Genomic DNA, 23,503 nt, shown 5'->3' on the forward strand with positions numbered 1-23,503 from the left:
TTACCATGGCTGCAGGCATGCATTAATTATTGGTACCAATGGGCAAATTATACAGCAGCAATGATAACCAGAACAAACTGCTACCTTTGTGCCAGGGCGAGACCAATACACCACATAATGCCTATGCCATATAATTCCTCCATCTGCACACAATGGATACAAGAATGTAGGGAGTCATGTGAGTGACAGTGTAATGAGAATCGGACCTGTCTATCAAAAAACCTGTGTGAGTAAAAATACCTGCTACCAGTCGTGTACTGAGGCAGTACCCCATACTGTCCATGTTGTACCAGGGGTCCTCCAGTTATGACCAGGTCTCACTCACTAAAAAATGTAATTACAGTAGGCCCTGGGCAACTATCCATGATAACAAGATGCTTCCAGTTGAGAGGGTATACCTGACAGAGGGGTTGAAGTTCGAATGCTTCATGCGAAAGGGAGTTGTCCCTGTTGGTAACTTTATGGGCCTCTGCAGTACTACTTGGGATGTGAAAGCTAGACACACGGCTGGTACCCCGCCACCTGATGGCGCACTGAATGCCCAAAATATCCCAATGGCCGACACCTGGTGGCTGTGCGGTCTGGGGGAAGGGTTGAGATCGACACTTCCGCTTGGATGGGATGGCACTTGCACTCGTGTCATGCTACTGCAGCCACTTGCTTTATCCCCAAGTATAGAACTAGACACACCACCACAGCAGGTGCTACAGCGTAGTAAGAGAGAATATACCCTGGACCCGGCAATTCGCATTGATAGTATAGGTTAGCCTAGGGGTATCCTAGGCAAGGAATGAGATTGCAGCTGGATGGGAATCGTTAATCCCTGCTATTGGGATCAGTAAAAACATGGAATGGATAAATTATATTTATTATAATCAACAGTGATTTATCAATTATATTGATGACGCCCTCTCCACATTAGGGGAGGAATTAGACGCAACCAGCAAAATGGCATGGCAAAACAGACAAGCGTTAGACTGGTTACTGTCAGAAAAAGGAGGTGTCTGCGTACTGTTTGGAGAACACTGTTGTACTTTTATACCAAATAACACCAGCCCAGAGGGATCTTTTGCTAAGGCGATGGATAAATTGAAAAATTTGAGGAAAGTGGTCAGCCAAAATGCGGGGTTTGGACATCAGTTCTTTGATTGGTTGGAGAGTAAGTTGGGTGGTTGGGGGGCCTGGCTAGCTAAAATTGCAATGGTTGTGGGTACTGTGCTGCTTATTTTTACAATTGTGTTGTTCCATGTTTTAAGTCCTTTTTAGTGCGGGCCACGTGAAACAGTTTCCGATGCTTCTGGCACTGGCTGAGACGAACCCCCGGAGGAGGAAGCCGTGACGACATACTTCTATGATCTGAGTCGGGGTGATGTGCTGAATGATTATGATAGCACTGCAGAAGACAACTATGCTTATGTTGGAAGTAGTCTCTGAGGGCCTCAGGGTCTTTGTCCCCCGTCTCCGTTATGGAAGAACGGGTTTTTGGCCCTCTGGCCCAGGAAATAGAGAGTGAATTCATGGGGCCCGTGCACGAAAAAGTACCTCATACTTGTTTTTGGGATGGTTGGCTTTAGTCTCTGGGTGTCGTGCCCTTTGAACTCTCTCTCTATGTGAGACAGTTAGGTCTCACATGGAGAATATATAGAAATAGAAATGTAGATATAGAATGTATAGAAAATAGAGGCTGCACAGATATGTTTACTCATAATCTGTTCTGTGCCTAAGATGGCTCCTTCTCCTTCTTCATCGAAGGGAAGAGAAAGCCAGTGTGCGGCAGGAGTAAGGTAACTTGCGGGTGACTGAGCATGATGACCTAAGCGCAACCCTGTGCCTGGTAATGATGTCTCTACTGCAGAAATGACTAGAGCACATTGTAATTAGATTAGAAGAGCTGTAGCGAAGTACAAGCATGTTGTGATTAGATTAGAAAGGTACTTGTGAAAACAACTGTGGCGGAATGCAGTGGAACGAGGGGTCTGTAATTAGATGTCACTATGTGGCTGAAACTGACTTGATTGATTATGCTAACTGGACAAGGAAGGGTCCATAAAAAGAGCTGTGAGCCTTTGTTTGGGTCGATCAGTGACTAGCTCTCTGACTGTCACAGCCTTTGTTTGCAAATAAAGGTTTAACTTCTTGAAGAATCTTCTGCATCTCCTGATTATTAACGAATCTCGGTAATCCACGACACAATCGATGGGGATAACGACTACTTGAGCCGGAAGGGCCCACAAGGTAAGATTCACTTTGATCCCTCTCAGGGAGTCGGACAACTGATCGGTCCCTTCGCTTGTCGAATATCCTCTGACGGACTTCTCGTGAACCTGTCTGAGCGCCACAGGTAAGAGGGGTTTAGGATTCAAGTCCCCAGTTAGGTTCATGTTTGGGGTTTGAGTCCCCATTTAGGTTCATGTTTGGGGTTCGAGTCCCCAGTTAGTTTCAGGTTTGGGGTTTGAGTCCCCAATTTCGGGTTTGAGGTTCAAGTCGCCAGGTTTGGGTTTTAAGTTTGTGAATTTTAAGGTTTTGAGCACTAAGTTTTGAGATTGGTTCTTCGGTACTACCACCCTGCCTTAGACCGGTTCTTAAGAGGGGAAATCCCCCACGAAAAGGTCAGGAACCTGAAATGGGTGAAGGAAAGAGACCGATCTTATAGATAATCGCAGCGATTTGTACCGAAAAAAAAGGGACAAACTTTTGTTAAGTCTGGGTCCAATACCCCACTATCTAAGTTATATAAAGACGATCCAAAAAATGAGAATAACTTCCGTAAATTATCAGCATGCCTCAATAAAAAATTGGGAAATGAAATACAGCCATTCCATAGAACCATAGAACCATACAGCACAAAACATGCCCTTCAGCCCACCATGTTGTGCCGTCCATCAAACCACCCTCACACTATCTAACCCTTTCCTCCCGCATATCCCTCTATCTCACATTCGTCCATATGCCTATCCAACAAACCCTTGAACTTGTCCAATGTATCTGCCTCCACCACCACCCCAGGCAGTGCATTCCATGCACCAATCACTCTCTGGGTAGAAAACCTCCCCCTGACATCTCGCCTGAACCTCCCACCCATAACTTTAAAGCCATGTCCTCTCGTCTTGAGCATTGGTGCCCTGGCAAGGAGGCGCTGACTGTCTACTCTATCTATTACTCTCAATATTTTATATACCTCTATCATGTCTCCTCTCATCCTCCTCCTTTCCAGTGAATAAAGCCCTAGCACCTTAAGCCTCTCCTCATATTCCATATGCTCTAATTCAGGCAGCGTCCTGGTAAATCTCCTCTGCACCCTCTCCAACACCTCCACATCCTTCCTATAATGCGGCGACCAGAACTGAACACAGTACTCTAAGTGTGGTCTAACTAAAGTTTTGTAAAGCTGCTCTTCACAGCTCTTAAACTCAATCCCATGATTTATGAAAGCTAACATCCCATAGGCCTTCTTAATTGGTCTATCCACCTGAGAGGCAACTTTCAGTGAACTGTGAATATGAACCCCCAGATCCCTCTGCTCCTCTACACTACCAAGTACCTTGTCATTTACCTTGTACTCTGCCTTGGAGTTTGTCCTTCCAAAGTGTACCATCTCACACTTCTCCGGATTGAACTCCAACTGCCACTTGTCAGCCCAGCTCTGCATCCTATCAATATCCCTCTGTAAGCTTCGACAGCCCTCCACACTATCCACAACACCGCCGATCTTAGTGTCATCCGCAAACTTACTAACCCAGCCTTCCACCCCCTCATCTAAGTCATCTATAAATATCACAAAAAGTAGAGGTCCCAGAACCGATCCCTGCAGGACACCACTAGTCACTGCCCTCCAATCCGAGGGCACTCCCTCCACCACAACCCTTTGCTTTCTACAGGCAAGCCAATTCTGAATCCACACAGCCAAGCTTCCTTGGATCCCTTGGCCTCTGACCTTCTGAAGAAGCCTACCATGAGGAAACTTGTCAAATGCCTTACTAAAATCCATATAGACCACATCCACTGCACTACCCTCATCAATCTTCCTCATCACCTCCTCAAAGAACTCTATCAGGCTTGTGAGGCAAGATCTTCCCTTCACAAAGCCATGATGGCTGTCCCTAATCAGTCCATGATTCTCTAGGTGTTCATAGATCCCATCCCTTAGAATCCTTTCTAACAGCTTACCCACCACAGACGTGAGATTCACCAGTCTGTAATTCCCTGGACTATCCCTACTACCTTTTTTAAACAAGGGGATAACATTCGCCACCCTCCAATCCTCTGGCACCATCCCCGTGGACAACAAGGGATCCTTACCAGCAGTTCAACAATCTCCTCCCTCGCCTCTTGAAGCAGCCTGGGGAATATCCCGACAGGCCCTGGAGATTTATCTGTCTTAATATTATTATTTAACAACTTCAACACATTCTCTCTCTTAATATCTACAACCTCGAGAACATTACCCTTACCAGCACTCCCTTCCGCATCATCAAGACCCCTCTCCTTGGTGAATACCGAAGAGGAGTATTCATTGAGAACTTCTCCCACTTCCGCTGCCTCCAGGTACATTCTCCCAACCTTTGTCTTTAATTGGACCTACCTTCACCCTACCCATCTTCCCACCCTTCACGTACGTGAAAAAGGCCTTGGGATTTTCCTTAACCCTAGTAGCCAATGCCTTTTCATGTCCCCTTCTAGCTCTCCTCAGCCCTTTCTTTAGTTCCTTCTTCGCTACTCTATATTCCTCATGTGCCCTGTCTGAACCTTACACCTTATGTATGCTACCTTCTTCTCCCTAACTAGTCGTTCCACCTCTCTCGTCACCCACAGTTCCTTCACCCTGCCATTCCTTCTCTGCCTCACCACGACATGTCTATCCCTAACATCCTGCATAAGATCCCTGAACATAGACCACATCTCCATGGTACATTTTCCTTCAAAAAGGACATCCCAACTTACACTCCCAAGTTCTCTCCTTATAGCCTCATAGATCGCCCTTCCCCAATTAAATATCTTCTTGTCCTCTCTGCACCTGTCCCTGTCCATGACAATTTTAAAGGTTATGGAACAATGGTCACTGTCCCCCAAATGCTCACCTACGAACAGATCCTTCACCTGTCCCGGTTCATTTCCTAAAACTAGATCTAACATGGCATTCCCTCTAGTCGGCCTATCGACATACTGCGTCAGGAATCCCTCCTGGACACATTTAACAAATTCTGTCCCATCGAAACCTTTGGCACTAAGCAGGTTCCAGTCTATATTTGGGAAGTTGAAGTCTCCCATTATAACAACGCTGTTATTTTTGCTTCTCTCCAAACGCTGCCTGCCAATCTGCTCCTCTATATCTCTACTGCTACCGGGGGGCCTATAGAATACTCCTAGTAGAGTAACTGCTCCTTTCTTGTTCTTTTTACTTCCACCCATACGGACTCTAGAGATGATCCTTCTACAACATCCATCCTTTCCGCAGCCCTAACAGTGTCCCTGACCAGTATCGCCACCCCTCCTCCTCTTCTCCCCACTTCCCTATCCCTCTTAAAATACCGAAAACCAGGAATATTCAATATCCACTCCTGCCCTGACGTCAGCCACGTCTCAGTAATAGCCACAATTATCATAGTCCCCCATACTTATCCAAGCCCTCAGTTCATTTCCCTTATTCCTGACGCTTCTTGCATTTAAGTAAACACACTTCAGTTCATCTACCTTACTACTTTTATAGCCTGTATTCTGCTTCTCCTTCCCAAAGCCTCTCTACGTTTGATCTAACTTTTCCCCATCCCCTTCTTCCTCTGACCTGCTCCTCCAGTTCCCTTCCCCTTCACAAGCTAGCTTAAACCCTCCCGAACCACCTTAACAAACCTAGCCACAAGGATATTAGCCCCCTTCTGGTTCGGGTGTAACCCGTCCTCTCTGTACAGATCCCACCTTCCCGAGAAGAGATCCTAATGATCCAGAAACCTAAAACCCTCACTCCTGCACCAACTTCTCAGCCACGCATTTATCTGCCACCTCTTCCTGTTCCTGTCTTCACTATCACGTGGCACCGGCAGCAATCCCGAGATTGCTGCCCTTGAGGTCCTGTTCCTCAGTCTTCTGCCTAGCTCCCTGAACTCGCTCATCAGGACCTCATCCCCCTTCCTACCTATGTCGTTGGTGCCAACATGGACCACAACTTCTGGCTGCTGTCCCTCCCGCTCAAGAATCCTGTGGACCTGATCAGTGACATCCCGGACCCTGGCACCTGGGAGGCAACATACCATCCGGGATTCATGCTCACTGCCACAGAACCTCCTATCTGTTTCCCTGACTATCGAGTCCCCTGTCACTACCGCATGTCTCTTCCCCACCCTTCCCTTCTGAGCAGCCAGGTCCCACTGCCAGAGACCTGGTTACTGCAGCTAGGCCCCTGCAAGTCATTCCCCTCAACAGCCTCCAAGGCGGAAAACTTGTTACTGAGGGGAACAGCCTCTGGGGTCCCTTGTTCTGTCTGCCTGCCTGACTTCTTCATCCTCTTCCCTCCCCTGACAGTCACCATTCTATCTGCATCCTGAACCTCAGATGTACCTGTCTCCTGATGGACCGTGTCTACATAACTCTCTCCCTCCCTTATGCTGAGCAGTGTTTGTAGCTGCAACTCCAGCTCATCAACTCTGAGCTGAAGTTCTTCCAGCCTCAAGCACTTATTGCAGATGTGGCCATCCTGGACCACAGCAAGGTCCACGAGTTCCAACATCAAACAGCTGCAGCATATGACCATGTCCTCCATCTGGCTACCTTTTTTTTCCCCTAGTTAATCCCACCTACAAATTCATAATAGACAACAGGTAAACCTTACCTTTACCTACTTACCAGCTACTTACCTTCCTTGTCCCTTCACGCCGAAGCCCCTTGAGCCAAAGCCCGACCACTCTGCTGCCACTGACTCCGCTGTCCGCTCCGACGCTGCCCGCTCTATAGGCTGTTTGCTTTTTTAAGCTGCCTGCGCAGCGCCTGCACAGTCCAGCCCCCACTCGACCAGTTAGAAAAAGCTTTTAAAACACTTACAAAAGCAAGTTATAAAACTCTAACCCTTACACTTAAAACCCTAACAAAAACTAACCCTTACACTTAAAACCCTAATAAAAGTGATAAAAAGATAAAACTTAGTTGCTCCGAAGTCCTCCGAAGTTTTTTTTCAGGGGAACTTGGAATGTCGATAAGTGCCTAAAGGCAGAAAGGACGATTTGGGAGTGTAATACAAGGGAAAATGGAAAATATTAATGTCGACTTGGAGAAAAATGGCCGAAGACCTAACAAATAGATCTAAACAGAGTAGTTGGGAACATAATGCGTGTAGAAGGGGGATTAGTGTATGTGATGAAAAAGGAAATCTCAAGAGTTGGGGGGTTCTGAAGTCTCAGTGTGGAGACCACAATGCTGAGAGAAGCAGAAGGGAGAGGGAAGGGGTAGATCAGGAAAAAAAAGGAAAAGCATGGGAATAAAAAAATAGAAAAAATAAGGATAAAGTGGAGGTACCTCCCGACATGGCTGGCGTGCCCCTGTTGTTCCAAAGTAATGATACGGACAAAAATAGGGAGGATCAGATGGTCCGATCCACAGCCCCTATCTACCCCCCAGTTTCACTACCGCCCCCATATAATGCAACTAGTCCACAAACCGTTCCGCTCTCACCACCAATGACTGCTAGCCAAGTCCCGTCCCAAGGACAATTCCAGGGCCCTATTGCATCCCGAACTAGAAATCAGCTTAGACAGAGAGAAAGCCCACATACGAATGGCTCGAAGGCCACAGACAAGTGATGGAACTTTTGGTAGGGGACAGACCTTTAGTAGATCCTCAGACGGACACCGATTATGACTCCGATTCTACCACTAATAATGATGACCCTAAAGATACCGGCCCATCACCTATGTTAAATGAGGTAAAGGGTATCCAATGCACCCCAACAGCCTAACAGCCCCAGCGGACAGACCCCCTTACACACCACCACTGCCCCCTCGTAATTACCCAGGACCCAGGGGACCCCAACAACCTGCACCGACAAACGCCAGGTCAACCGGATGCTACCTTTGCAGGGCACCTGACCATTGGCAGCGGGACTGCCCCCACTACTGCCAACGGCAGGCTAGACCCCCAGTAAACAGCAACCTTTTTCAACTAGCAACCCAGTTTCCGCCTAACTAGCTGTGGGAAGTAGCCATTCCATGTACCCTGCCCTCACCTATAACCCAGACGATGAACCTATCATCAGTTTATTAGTTGAGGGAAAACCGATCCCCTTTATGATAGATACGGGGGCCAATACCTCGACCCTCGAAGCTCCTTGTATCACCCAGCTCCATTTTAAACTGTCCACGGCCATGGTTCCATTGAGCAGCACTTTTAGTTCAAGTACCTAATGAATTGTGGAATCAGTCAGGTTTGGTGTCCCCTCACATTACCCTGTCAGTTAATGAGGGTCATAAACCAAAGGAGCTGGGATTCCTAGCCCACTGACTTGAGGTACAGGCAGACACAGGCCTTTACAGAGTTCCCCAGATACTGCCAGAAGGGACCCTGACTGATTACCTCACCCCTTTTTTGGTGACAGGCTGTTTATGCCACCATCAACCCCACCAACTCCCTTCGGATGAGCCAAACCCCGATTCATGGGCCGCGTCAAAAGTGACCCCAGTCCAAATCCATGTAAGACCAGGAGCACAATTGCCTTCCGTCCCACAGTACCACCTTCGGAGAGAGGCGGTTGACAGAATAACCCATTTAATAGATTCATTCTGCAAACAGGGCATCCTGGTTCCTTGCCAATCACCCTGCAGCAATCAGTGGTTGTTTATTCCTCCCATACAATAATGGCACTCCTGACCTCCCATCAGACTCAACACCGTACCCAGGCCTGCTTAAACCGATATGAGGTAGTGTTCCTGATAACCCTCTCCTCGCTTATGTAAAGAACCTCCTTCAAGCCATCCTCCTCCCTAACAAAATGGCCATGATTAAATGCTCGGCTCATCTCTCAGACACCTCCCTAGTCACACAGGGAAATAACAGGGCAGACGCGGAAGCTGAATTGGCAGCACATCTGGGGTCTAAAATCGTTTCAACAGTGGAAAAAAAGGCAGTTTCTTGCAAGCCAACAATAACAACGCAGGGCACCCCAGACATGGTCACTGTGCAGCACTCACAGGGGGACACCCCGACTCAGAAAAACAAGTATGGAAGGTGCACAGGTGTACACACTCTGCACCACATGGCCTCTGGACTACTCCAGTCGGTCAAGTATGTTCCTTGTTACTGATGCTTATTGACTGCCTGCATTCTGACACCCACCCTGGCAAGGAGGGAATGAGTAACATTTTACTACGTACCTGGTGGGACCCCAGATTGGAGGAAGCAGCACAAGGCAAAATACGATCGTGTTTAATATGCCAACAAACCAATGCTGGGAAAAGGGTGAGGTGCACCCCAGGCGAAAACCCCCTTGCCAGGTGATCCTTTTGAATGTATACAACTTGATTTTATTGAATTACAGTGTGTACATTGTTATAAGTACTGTCTTATTATTTTTGATGTATTTAGTAGATGGATTGAAGCTTTTCCAACCAACTCAACGGTGGTTCCAACCACCTCATAAGGCCTCAATGGTGGTGAAATTATTGCTTACAGAGATCACACCAAGGTTTGGGGTACCCCGACAGATAAGTTCAGACAATGGTCCCCACTTCATAGGGAGAATAAATAAGGAGTTGTGTGAGCCACTGTATATCGAACAACAGTTCCATTGCACCTACCACCTTCAGGCAGTGGGTATAGTAGAATGAGCTAACGGCACACTGAAGAATAAATTAACTAAATTAGTATCAGAGACAGGTCTAAATTGGCTGAAGGTTCTCCCTTAGCATTATACCACATGAGAATTACCCCCCTTATAACATCATGGGGAATGAACCACAAAGGTATTTCAGACAACTTACATCCTCTCTAAAGTTTTTTCATTCACAGGTGGAGAGTGCTTTTAAACCACCGGAAGCACAGAATACGGAGCTGCCTGACCTGGAAATTGGAGATTCGGTACTGATACGAGATTGGGAGCGGCCTAAACTGGGACCTCGGTGGAAAGACCCCTTCCAGATACTACTCCGAACTCCTACAGCCGTGAAAGGGACGGTGGATTCTTCTGAGTGACTGTAAATGATGGCCACCGGAAGAAAAATGATGTTTCTTAGATTTGGACTCCTTACCATTACCGATACTCTTGTGGGGGCATTAGAGGATAATTTGTTTTATAAAGCACATATGCAACCATGTGGGAATCGTACCGTTTGCTACCCCTTGGCAGAATCAGTGGAAGGTCTTTTTGTAGCCACACCAGGTCTCTCTTAAAATATGAATACTCAAAAACAAAGTGTATTGGGGAGACGGGAACTTACAGGAGGGTGTTTCCAGGCAAATGCTTGCAAAGAACAATAACAGATCCTAGCAGCACAACTAGCTACCAGCCCTTCTCCTGTTGCTTCAAGAGTAAAGGCTGGGGTTGTGGGATAGATATCGTACAGCACCCAATATCATGTGGCACCACCACTTGTATAGAGAGAAAATGTGGATTTAGGGATGAATGGTTTAGGTGTGAGTGTGCTGCCACTAGGTGTGTTAAGTTACTTGCAGGGGAGCGATGGGTTTGTGGGGAAGGGAACTGAACACATGTGAAATTGTCTAATGTCTCTTTAGAATGGTTGACCAGGGAGAATTACCTGAAAATCATGGGAGAAATGTTATTGGAATCTCTTGGTATTCTCAGATGCCCAGTCCACTGCAATCGGGTAATGTATGTGTTCCTTTTTAATGGTACGTACACTACCGCCACACCCACTCTGCCAGCTTGGTTTGCAATAGGAACGATCGGGCCGGTCACAGTCCCCTGCTCCCAGAAGGCTCATGTCCAACGAAGACTTGTGGCGCGGTCAGTTAGTGAGGAGTTCTGTGAAGACTGGAGGGATCCTATTATGTTGGGATCTCCTTTATCGTCGTTAGGTTATGGGTTTCTGAGTACTCTCTCTCTCTCTGGGGGGTTCGGCAGGAACTATAGCTGCAAAAAATGGAACTACCTTATTTGTGGACTGGCCGTGCTGGGAAAAAGTACCATAAAGGGCCTGGAGGCAGTGAACCAGGAACTGGCGGAGCTTTGATTTTATGCCCAGCAGACCCGGTATGCTGTGGACTACCAGTTGGCTCAGCAAGGAGGAGTATGTGTCATAGTAGGGGACAAATGTGTCACCAATGTGAGAAATCAGTCCTACAACATTTCCCATGCCATTCAGGACATTCAGAAGCAAGTAGATAACTTTAAGCAGGGACCTACAGGAGGGGTGAGTTGGTTGGGGTGGCTACTAGGAGAATCGTGGGCATGGAGCAGTAGGGTAATTGTTATTATTATAGTGTGCTGTGTGGTGCTGGCCTGTTTAAATACCTGTTGTAAGGTCCTTATTAATAAACTCTCGGCCCCATTCTCGGCGCCTCTCTAGATTATCATGAAATGATAGCAGGAGGGCATGAGAAAGTAAAGGGTTAAGAAACTGTGACTGCACCTATAACTGATGGAAAAATACAACACACAGCAAGCCCCTGACTCAAGACCAGGTGGTTGTCCTAAACAATGAGTGTGAAGAAGTTTGTCTTAAAACAATGAGTGTGAGGTTTGTCTTAAACAATGAGTGTGATGGTTGTCTTTGAATCTTAGGGTCCCTAATTGAAATTGGTGTAGCCACATTGTTTAAGTGTGTGACAAGGACTGTATAAATTAATGTCTGCCCCTCTGTATTGTGGAGACCTCAGATAAAGACCCTACATGAGAGTTTGAGGAGAATTCTCCCGCAGTATACTGCTAATAAATGCGTTTTGACAGAATTGTGTGATCTTGCAGCAGGCAGGAGTAGGAACTTAAAATTGGGATAACAATGCCAATTTGGAAGTTTTGTCATGCAATTGGACCTAACTTTTCACCCTTAAGTTGTGCAATAAAATAAATGTTACTAAAAGATACAGCACCATGAAATACATACAATTGCATGAAAATACTTCCAAATTGGCTCAAACAAGTTTCAACAAGTTACCAAATAGTTTAATTGTAGGAAGTGGAAATGGAATGAATACATTCAGTGTAGAATAGAAACGCAGCTTTAGAAAATTTGGAAGTTTTGTCATGCAATTGGCTTTAACCTTTCAGGCGAAAGTTGTATAATGAAATAAATGTTACTAACAGACTCAGCACCATGAAATAATTAAAATAAAGTGGTTGTCAACACGTTACATAGTAAAATAGTTACATAGAAAACCTACAGCCCAATTGTGCCGAACATGTCCCTATCTTAGAAATTACTAGACTTACCCATAGCCCTCTATTTGTCTCAACTCCATGTACCTATCTAAAAGTCTGTTAAAAGATCCTATCGTATCTGCTTCCACCACCATTTCCGGCAGCCCATTCCACGCACTCACCACTCTCTGAGTATAAAACTTACCCCTGACATCTCCTCTATATCTACTCCCCAGCACCTTAAACCTATGTTCTTTTGTGGCAACCATTTCAGCCTTTGGGGACTATCTACCCGATCAATGCCTCTCATCATCTTATATACCTCTATCAGGTCCCCCCTCATCCTCCGTCGCTCCAAGGAGAAAACTCCGAATTCCCTCAACCTGCTTTCATAAGGCATGCTCTGCGTTCCAAGCGGCATCCTTGTAAATCTCCTATGCACCCTTTTTATGGCTTCTACATCCTTCCTGTAATGAGGTGACCAGAACTGAGCACAGTGGGGTCTGACCAGGGTCCTATATAGCTGCAACAATACCTCTCAGCTCCTAAATTTCACTCCACAATTGATGAAGGACAATACACCATATGCCTTCTTAACCACAGAGTCAACTTGTGCAGCTGCTTTGAGCATCCTATGGACTCGGACCCCAAGATCCCTCTGATCCTCCACACTGCCAAGAGTCCTACCATTAAGACTATACTCTGCCATCATATTTGACCTACCAAAATGAACCACTTCACACTTATCTGGGTTGAACTGCATCTGCCACTTCTCAGCCCAACTTTGCATCCTATCTATGTCTCACTGTAACCTCTGACAGCCCTCTATACTATCCACAACACATCCAACCTTTGTATCAACTGCAAACTTACTAACCCATCCCTCCACTTCCTCATCCAGGTCATTTATAAAAATCACGAAGAGTAAGGGTCCCAAAACAGATCCCTGAGGTACACCACTGGTCACTGACCTCCATGCAGAATACGACCCTTCAACAACCACTCTTTGCCTTCTGTGGGCCAGCCAGTTGTGGATCCACATTGCAATGTCCCCTTGGATCCCATGCTTCCTTACTTTCTCAATAAGCCTTGCATGGGGTACTTTATCAAATGCCTTGCTGAAATCCATATACACTACTTCTACTGCTCTCCCTTCATCGATGTGTTTAGTCACATCCTCAAAAAATTCAATCAGTCTCGTAAGGCAGGACCTGCCCTTGACAAAGCCATGCTGACTATTCCTAATCATATTATACCTCTCCAAATGTTCATAAATCCTGCCTCTCAGGATATTCTCCATCAGCTTACCAACCACTGAGGTAAGACTCACTGGTCAATAATTTCCTGGGCTATCTCTACTCCCTTTCTTGAATAAGAGAACAACATCCGCAGCCCTCCAATTTTCTGGAACCTCTCCACAATCTCCTCCCTCGCCTCCCACAGCAGCCTGGAGTACATCTCATCTGGTCCCGTCGAATTATCCAACTTGATGCTTTCCAAAAGTTTCAGCACCTCCTCTTTCTTAATATCTTTTCAGCCTCCTACAAGTCCTCACCACAATCACCCAAATCTTTTTTCCGTAGTGAATACTGATGTAAAGTACTTACCCCTGCTATTTCTTCCAGATCCATACACACTTTCCCACTGCTGCACTTGGTAGACCCTATTTTTTCGCGTCTTATCCTCTTGCTCTTCACATACTTGTAAGATGCCTTGGGGTTTTCCTTAATCCTGCCCACCAAGGCCTTCTCATGGCCCCTTCTGGCTCTCCTAATTTCCTTCTTAAGCTCCTTCCTGTTAGCCTTATACTCTTCCAGATCTCTAACATTACCTAGCTCTCTGTACCTTTTGTAAGCTTTTCTTTTCCTTTTGACTAGATTTATTATAGCCTTTGTACACCACGGTTATGTATCCTCTCATGACTCCCCTGTTTCATTGGAACATGCCTATGCAGAACTCCACACAAATATCTCCTGAATGTTTGCCACATTTCTTCTGTAGTTTTCCCTGAGAACATTTGTTCCCAATTTAAGCTTCCAATTTCCTACCTGAAAGCCTCATAATTTCCTTTACTCGAAGTAAAAATGCCTTTCTAGTCTGTCTGTTCCTATCTCTCTCCAAATGCTATTGTAAAGGAGATAGAATTATGATCATTATCTCAAAAAGGCCCTCCTACTGAGAGATCTGATACCTGACCAGGTTCACTTCCCAACACCAAATCAAGCACAGCCTCTCCTCTTGAAGGCTTATCTACATATTGTGTCAAGAATCCTTCCTGAACACACTTAACAAACTCCATCTCATCTAAACCCCTCACTGTATGGAGATACAAATCAATGTTTGGGAAATTAAAATCTCCCATCACAACTCTGTTATTCTCACACCTTTCTAGGATCTGCTTCCCTATCTGCTCCTCGATATAAAAAACGCCCAGTAAAGTTATTGACCCCTTCCTGTTCCTAACCTCTACCCACAGAGACTCCGTAGACAGTCCCTCCATGATGTCCACCTTTTCTGCAGCCGTGACACTATCTCTGATCAACGGTGCCACTCCCCCACCTCTTTTGCCTCCCTCCCTGTCCTTTCTGAAACATCTAAAACCCAGCACTTGAGGTAACCATTCCAGTCCCTGAGCCATCCAAGTCTCCGTAATGGCCACCACACCAAGTATTTATCCAAGCTCTAAGCTCATGCGCCTTGTTCACAATACTCCTTGCATTAAAATAGACACAACTCAAACCGGTCTGAGCACATCCCTTCTCTGTCACCTGCCTATCCTCCCTCTCGTACCTACTATTAGCTTTCTCCGTTTGAGAGCCAAACACTTCTTCCCCAGTCTCTCCAGTTCGGATCCCACCCCCCAACAATTCTAGTTTAAACTCCCCCCCCAGTAGCCTTAGCAAACCTCCCCGCCAGGATATTGGTCCCCCTGGGATTCAAGTGCAACCCATCCTCTTTGTACAGGTCATACCTGCCCCAGAAGAGGCCCCAGTGATCCAGAAATCTGAATCCCTGCCCCTTACTCTAATCCCTCAGCCACGCATTTAACCTCCACATTCTATTCGTATACTCCCTGTCGTGTGAAATTACTACCTTTAAGGTCCTGCTTCTCAACCTTCCTTATAGTCTTTTCTCAGGACCTCATCCCTTTTCCTACCTATGTTGTTGGTGCCAATATGTACCACGACCTCTGGCTGTTCTCCCTCCCTCTGCAGAATATCTTGGATGTGGTACCACACAGTTTAATTGTAGAAAGTGGAAATAGAATGAAATCATTCATTGTACATTGGAAACACAGTTTTTGCCAATTTGGAAGATTCGTCATACATCTGGAATTAACTTTTCAGGCTTAAGTTCTACAATCGAATAAATGTTACCAAACGACAGCACCATGAAACGCATAAAATAAATTTGTTTTCAGCAAGGTACCATATAGCTTAACTGTCGAAAGCAGAAATGGAATGAATTGATTCAGTGCACGTTGGAAACGCTGTTTTAGCCAATGTGGAAGTTGTGTCATGCAATTGGGATTAACTTTTCAGGCTTAAGTAGTACAAGGAAATAAATGTTACCAAACGACGCAGCACCATGAAATACATAAAATAGAGTGGTTTTCAACAAGCTACCACACCGTTTAATTGTAGAAAGTGGAAATGGAATGAATTCATTCAGGGTACTTTGGAAACATTGTTTTTGCCAATTTGGAAGTTTTAGAACCATAGAACCACAGAAAAATACAGCACAATACAGGCCCTCTGGCCCACCATGTTGTGCCGACCTTTAGCCCATCCACCTTTCTACTTTTATACCCTGTACTCTGCTTCTCCTTCCTCAAAGCCTCTCTACATGTTAGATCTGACTTTTCCGCATCCACTTCTTCTTCTGACCTACCCCTCTGGTTCCCATCCCCCTTGCAAACTAGTTTAAACCCTCCCAAACCACACTAGCAAACTTGGCTGCAAGAATATTGGCCCCCCCCTTGGGTTCAGGTGTAACCCATCCTCTCTGTACAGGTCCCACCTTCCCCAGAAGAGATCCCAATGATCCAAAAATCTAAAACCTTCCCTCCTGTACCAACTCCTTAGCCACACATTAATCTGCCATCTCCTTCTCTTCCTACCTTCACTATCACGTGGCACTGGCAGCAATCCTGAGATTGCTACCCTTGAAGTCCTGTTTTTCAGCCTTCTGCTTAGCTCCCTAAACTCACTTTTCAGGATGTCATCCCTCTTCCTACCTATGTCATTGGTACCAACATGTACCATTACCTCTGGCTGCATTCCCTTCCGCTCATGAATACCGTGGACCCGTTCAGAGACATCCCGGACCCTGGCACCTGGGAGTCATGCTCACTTCCACAGAACCTCCTATCTGTTTCCCTGACTATCGAGTCCCCTATCACTACTGCCCTCCTCTTCTCCTCCCTCCCCTTCTCAGCAGCAGGACCGGTCCCAGTGCCAGAGACCTGGCTACTGCTGCTTGATCCTTGCAGGTCATCCCCCTCAATAGCTTCCAAAGCGGATAACCTGTTATTGAGGGGAACAGCCTCTGGGGTCCTCTACACCATCTGCCTGTTCATTTTCTTTTTCCTTTTTTCTCTCCTGACAGTCTACTTCCTGGACCCCAGGAGTACCTGCTCTGAAGGGAGGTGACTGTCTCACGATGCACAGTATCTACATAGCTCTCTCCCTCCCTGATGCTCATCAATTCTGAGCCGAAGTTCCTCCAGCCTCAAGCACTTACTTCAGATGTGGTCACCATGCACCACAGCAAGGTCCACTAGCTCCCACATCAAGCAGCTGCAGCACACCACCATGTCCTCCATCTGAATTAATACATTCCCTACCTAGTTTTATACTACTTAAAAATTTATAGCAGGTAACAGATAAAACTTACCTTTCAAATAAGTGTTATCAAATGAATAAGCACCATGAAATACATCAAAGAAAGTTGTTTGCAAGAAGTTACCACACAGTTCAATTCCAGAAAGTGGAAGTTTTATCATACAGTTGGAATTAACGTTCCAGGCTCAAGCTGTACAATCAAATAAGTGTTATCAAATGACTCAGCGCCATGAAATACATAAAATATACCACTTCTCCTTTTCTCCTTGGAGAGACGGAGGATGAGGGGGGACCTGATCGAGGTGTATAAGATGATGATTGGGTAGATAGTCAGAGGCTTTTCCCCAGGGCTACAATGGTGGCCACAAGAGGACATAGGTTTAAGGTGCTGGGGAGTAGAAATAGAGGAGATGTTAGGGGTAAGTTTTTACTCAGAGGGTCGTGTGTGAGTGGAATGGGCTGCCGGAAACGGTGGTGGAGGCTGATACGATGGGGTCTTTCAAGAGGCTGTTAGATAGGTACATGGAGCTGAATAAAATAGAGGACTATGGGTAAGCCTAGTAACTTCTAGGGTAGGGACATGTTCAGCACAGCTTTGTGGGCCGAAGGGCCTGAATTGTGCTGTTTCTCTATGTTTCTATGGAAATGGAATGAATTCATTCATTCTACATTGGAAACACAGTTTCAGTCAATTTATAAGGTTTGTTATACAATTGGAATTAACTTTTCAGACGTAATTTAAACAATCAAATAAATGTTACCAAATGACACAGCACCACGAAATACATAAAATACAGTTGTTTTCAACGTTATCACACAGTTTAATTCTAGAAAGTGGAAATGGAATAAATTCATTCCTTTTACATTGGAAACTCTGTTTTTGCCAATTTGGAAGTTTTTTCATACAATTGGATTTAACTTTTCACGCTCAAGTTGTACAATCAAATAACTGGTATCAAACAACTCAGCAACATGATATACATAAAATAAAGTTGTTTTCAGTAAGTTACCACACAGTTTAATTGTAGACAGTGGAAATGGAATAAATTGATTCTTTGTTCATTGGAAACGCGGTTTTAGCCAATTTAGAAGTTTTGTCATGCAATTGGCATTACTTTACAGGCTCAATTTGCACAAGGAAATAAATGTTACTCAAAGACTCAGCGCTGTGAAATACATCATACAAAGTTGTTTTCAACAATTTACCCCAGAAAGTGGCAAAGGAATGAATTGATTCAGTTTACATTAGAAATGCTGTTTGACCCAATTTGGAAGCTTTGTCATACAATTGGCATTAACATTTTAGGCCTAAGTTGTACAAGCAAATAAATGTAACAAGCGACTCAGCACCGAGACATACATAAATTAAGATGTTTTCAACAAGTTACCGCCCAGTTTAATTATAGACAGTGGAAATGGAATGAATTCATTCTGTGTACGTTGGAAACGCTGTTTTTGCCATTTTGGAAGTTTTGTCATACAATTGGAATTAACTTTTCAGGCTTCAGTTGTACAATCAAACAAATGTTAATAAATGACTGAGCACCATGAAATACATAAAATAAAGCTGTTTTCAATAAGTTACCACATAGTTTAATTGTAGGAAGCAGAAATGGAATGAACTCATTCAGTGTACATTGCAAACGCTGTTTTAGCCAATTTGGAAGTTTTGTCATACAATTGAAATCATCTTTTCAGGCATAAGTTGTACAATCAAATAATTGTTATCAAATGACAGCATCATGAAATACTTCAGATAAAGAGGATTTCAAAATGTTACCATATAGTTTAATCGTAGGAAATGGAAATGGAATGAATTCATTCAGTGTACATTGCAAACGCTGTTTTAGACAAATTGAAAGTTTTGTCATGGAATTGGAATTAACTGTTTGGGCTTAAGTTGTACAATGAAATAAAATTTAATTAAAGATTCAGTACCATGATATACATGAAATAAAGTTGTTTTCAGTAAGTTACCACACAGTTTAATTGTAGAAAGTGGAAATGGAATAAATTGATTCTTTGTACATTGGAAACGCGGTTTTAGCCAGTTTGGAAGTTTTGTCATGCAATTGGCATTACTTTACAGGCTCAATTTGCACAAGGAAATAAATGTTACTCTAAGACTCAGCGCTGTGAAATACATAATATAAAGTCGTTTTCAACAAGTTACCACATTGTTTAATTGTAGAAAGTGGCAATGGAATGAATTGATTCAGTTTACATTGGAAATGCTGTTTGACCCAATTTGGAAGTTTTGTCATACAATTGGCATTAACTTTTTAGGCCTAAGTTGTACAAGCAAATAAATGTTCCAAACGACTCAGCACCAAGACATACATAAAGTAAGTTGTTTTCAACAAGTTACCGCCCAGTTTAATTATAGACAGTGGAAATGGAATGAATTCATTCTGTGTACGTTGGAAATGCTGTTTTTGCCAATTTGGAAGTTTTGTCATACAATTGGAATTAACTTTTCAGGCTTCAGTTGTACAATCAAACAAATGTTACCAAATGACTGAGCACCATGAAATACATAAAATAAAGCTGCTTTCAATAAGTTACCACATAGTTTAATTGTAGACAGTGGCAATGGAATGAACTCATTCATTGTACATTGTACAGAAGCAGCCCGGCAGCCATTGGAGCAGCAGTTCCATTTCAGGTACGGTGAGTATATTTAAAAAGCTTAATAAGTGGAGGGCAACTGAAGGGTTAAACAGAGTGTTAAGTGCTTGATTAGAGGGAGTGTGTACTTGAGGTAATTTTCAGGGACAAATATAAGGACGAGTAACTGAAAAGGAGTGGCCAGTGTGTGAGTGGTTCAGGATAGGAGTGGAGCTTTGAGGCTTTGGTGAGCAGAGGCTGAGGAAGAGCTTGCTCCCAGAGAGGCAAGGCCAGTAAGTTCCTTTAAATTATTTAACTTAGGAGTGGGTAATGAAGGCAGCATTTAGGGCAGTCATGTGCTTCTTATACAGTATGTGGGAAGTCAGGGACAGCACACTTGTCCCTGATGACTACACTTGTAAAAGGTGCATCCAGCTGCAGCTCCTGGCAAACAGTGTTAGGGAGCTGGAGCTGGATGAACTCTGGATCATTTGTGAGGCAGAAATAGACAGGAGTTTCGGGGAGATAGTCACACCTAAAGGTCAGGAGGCAGGTAGCTGGGTGACTATCAGGCAAGGGAAAGGGTAGACAGAAAGAGCAGAGCACCTCTGTGGCTGTTCCCATCAACAACTGGTGGGGACAACCTACCAGGGACGTTGCTCTGGTTGCATCTCTGGCACCAAGATGGGACCCTCAGCTCAGAAAGGAAGGAGGGAAAAGAAGAGAGCAGTAGTGATAGGGGATTCGATAGTTAGGGGGACAGATAGGAGGTTCTGTGGGAGAGAGTGAGAATCCCGGATGGTCTGTTGCCTCCCTGGTGCCATGGTCTGTGATATCTCAGATTAAGTTCTTGATATTCTCAGGTGGGAGGGTGAGCAGCCAGATGTCGTGGTCCACATAGGGACCAATGGTGTGGATAGGAAAGAGGAGGAGGTCCTGCAAAGAGTTTAGAGAATTAGGTGCAAAGTTGAAGGGCAGGACCTCCAAGGTTGCAATCTCAGGACTGCTACCCATGCCATGAGCTAGTGAGGCTAGAAATAGGAGGATCATGCAGCTAAATATGTGGCTAAGGAAATGGTGCAGGAGGGAGGGCTTCATGTTTCAAGACAATTGGGCTTCCTTCCAGGGAAGCTGGGACTTGTTCCACTGGGATGGTTTGCACCTGAACTGGAGGGGGACAAAGATTCTTGTGGGTAGCAAACATAACTTCTCTCACTGTGGCCAAAAAGTTCTAATTTAACTTTCAGTCCACAGGACCTGTTTCCAAAATGCATCAGGTTTGTTTAGATGTTCCTTTGCAAACTCCTGACACTGAATTTTGTGGTGAGGATGCAGGAGAGTTTGGAGAAAAAAGGGTGCAGAATTTCATGAAAAAACCTCTCCAACTGTTTAAGCACATGGGTGGTTCGATCGTGCTTTGGGCTTGTGTTGCAGCCAGTGGCATGGGGAACATTTCACTGGTAGAAGGAAGAATGAATTCAATTAAATACCAGCAAATTCTGGAAGCAAACATCACACCATCTGTTTAAAAAAAAGATGAAGAGGATGGCTTCTGCAACAGGATAATGATCCGAAACACCTCTCAAAACCTCAAGAGGCACAAGCTGAAGGTTTTGCCATGGCCCTCACAGTCCCATAACATGAAAATCATCGCATATCTCTGGATGGACCTCAAAAGAACAGTGCATGCAAGATGGCCAAAGAATCTCACAGAATTAGAAGCCTTTTGCAAGGAAGAATGGGTGAAACTCCCCAAACAAGAATTGAAAGACTCTTAGCTGGCTACAGCAAGCATTTACAAGCTGTGATACTTGCCAAAGGGGATGGTACTAAGTACTGACCATGCACAGTGCCTAAACTTTTGCTTCTGGCCCTTTTTCTTTTTGTTATTTTGAAACTAAACGATGGAAATAAAAAAGTAATCTTGATTAAAATATTAAAGAAATGTGTCCATCTTTAAATTTATGCCTTTTGGAAATCAGGTCATCCTTTTACTCACTTAGCTTATTCACAGTAACAGAAATGCCACTGTAGAGATTAGAGGAGGAGGTTCTTGCGGCCTTACAGCAAATAAAGGTAGATAAATCCCCTGGACCTGACATGATATTTCCTCGGACATTGAGAGAGACTAGTGTAGAAATTGCAGGGGCCCTGGCAGATATATTTAAAATGTCCTTAGCCATGGGTGCAGTGGCAGAGGACTAGAGAGTAGCTCATATTGTTCAATTGTTTAAAAAGGCTCTAAAATAAACCAGATAATTACAGGCTGGTGAGCCTGACATCAGTCATAGGTAAATTATTGGAAGGTGTTCTGAGAGATCAGATATACAAACATCTGGACAGCCAAGGGCAGATTAAGGATAGTCAGCATAGCTTTGTGCATGGTAGATCATGTTTAATGAATCTTGTAGAGTTTTTCGAGGAGGTTACCAAGAAAGTAGATGAAGGAAAGGCTGTGGATGCTGTCTACATGGACTAAAGTAAGGCCTTTGACAAGGTCCCACATGGGAGCTTAGTTCAGAAGGTTCAGACACTAGGTATCCATGGAGAGGTTGTAAACTGGATTTGAAATTGGCTGTGTGGGAGAAGACAGAGAGTGGTAGTGGATGATTGTTTCTCAGACTGGAGGCCTGTGACTAGTGGCGTGCCTCAAGGATCTGTGCTGGGGCCATTGTTGTTTGTGGTCTATATCAATGATCTGGATGATAATGTGGTAAATTGGATCAGCAAGTTTGCTGATGACACTAAGATTGGAAGTGTAGTGGACAGCGAGGAAGGCTTTCAAAGCTTGCAGAGGGATCTGAACCAACTAGAAGAAAGGGCCAGAAAATGGCAGATGGAATTTAATGCAGACAAGTGTGATGTGTTGCATTTTGGAAGGACCAATCAAGGAAGGATATACACAGTAAATAGTAGGGCACTGAGGAGTGCAGAGGACCAAAGGGATCTGGGAGTTCAGATACAAAATTCCCTGGAAGTGGCATCATAGGTAGACAGGGTTGTAAAGAGAGCTTTTGGCATCCTGGCATTCATAAATCAAAGTATTGAGTTTAGGAGTCTACACTACAGGAAAGATGTGGAAGCCATAGAGAAGGTGCAGAGGAGATTTACAAGGATGCTACCTGGAATGCGGAGCATGCCTTATGAAAGCAGGTTGAGGGAACTTGGCCTTTTCTCCTTGGAGAGACGGAGGATGAGGGGGGACCTGATAGAGGTGTATAAGATGATGAGAGGTATTGATAGGGTAGATAGTCAGAGGCTTTTCCCCAGGGCTGAATTGGTGGCCACAAGAGGACATAGGTTTAAGGTGTTAGGGAATAGATATAGAGGAGATGTCAGGGTAAGTTTTTTTTACTCAGAGTGGTGTGGGCTGCCGGAAATGGTGGTGGAGGCTGATACGATAGGGTCTTTCAAGAGACTGTTAGATAGTTACATGGAGCTGAGTAAAATCGTGGGCTACGGGTAAGCCTAGTAATTTCTAGGGTAGGGACATGTTCGGCACAGCTTTGTGGGCCGAAGGGCCTGAATTGTGCTGTAGGTTTTCTATGTTCTAAAACCTCCGAACTGACTAAATCTGTGTTTTCAATGGAGACGACATCAAATCATTACATTGCCACTTTCTAAAACAAAACTATGTAAAACAATGTAATATTTTGTTGTAAACAGCTTTATGTCATGTACTTCATGGTGCTGGGCCGTCTGGTAACATTTATTTGATTGTACAACTGAATCCTGAGAGGTTATAGCCAATTGT

This window comes from Pristis pectinata, chromosome 5 (genome assembly GCF_009764475.1).
Source record: "Pristis pectinata isolate sPriPec2 chromosome 5, sPriPec2.1.pri, whole genome shotgun sequence".
NCBI lineage: Eukaryota > Metazoa > Chordata > Chondrichthyes > Rhinopristiformes > Pristidae > Pristis > Pristis pectinata.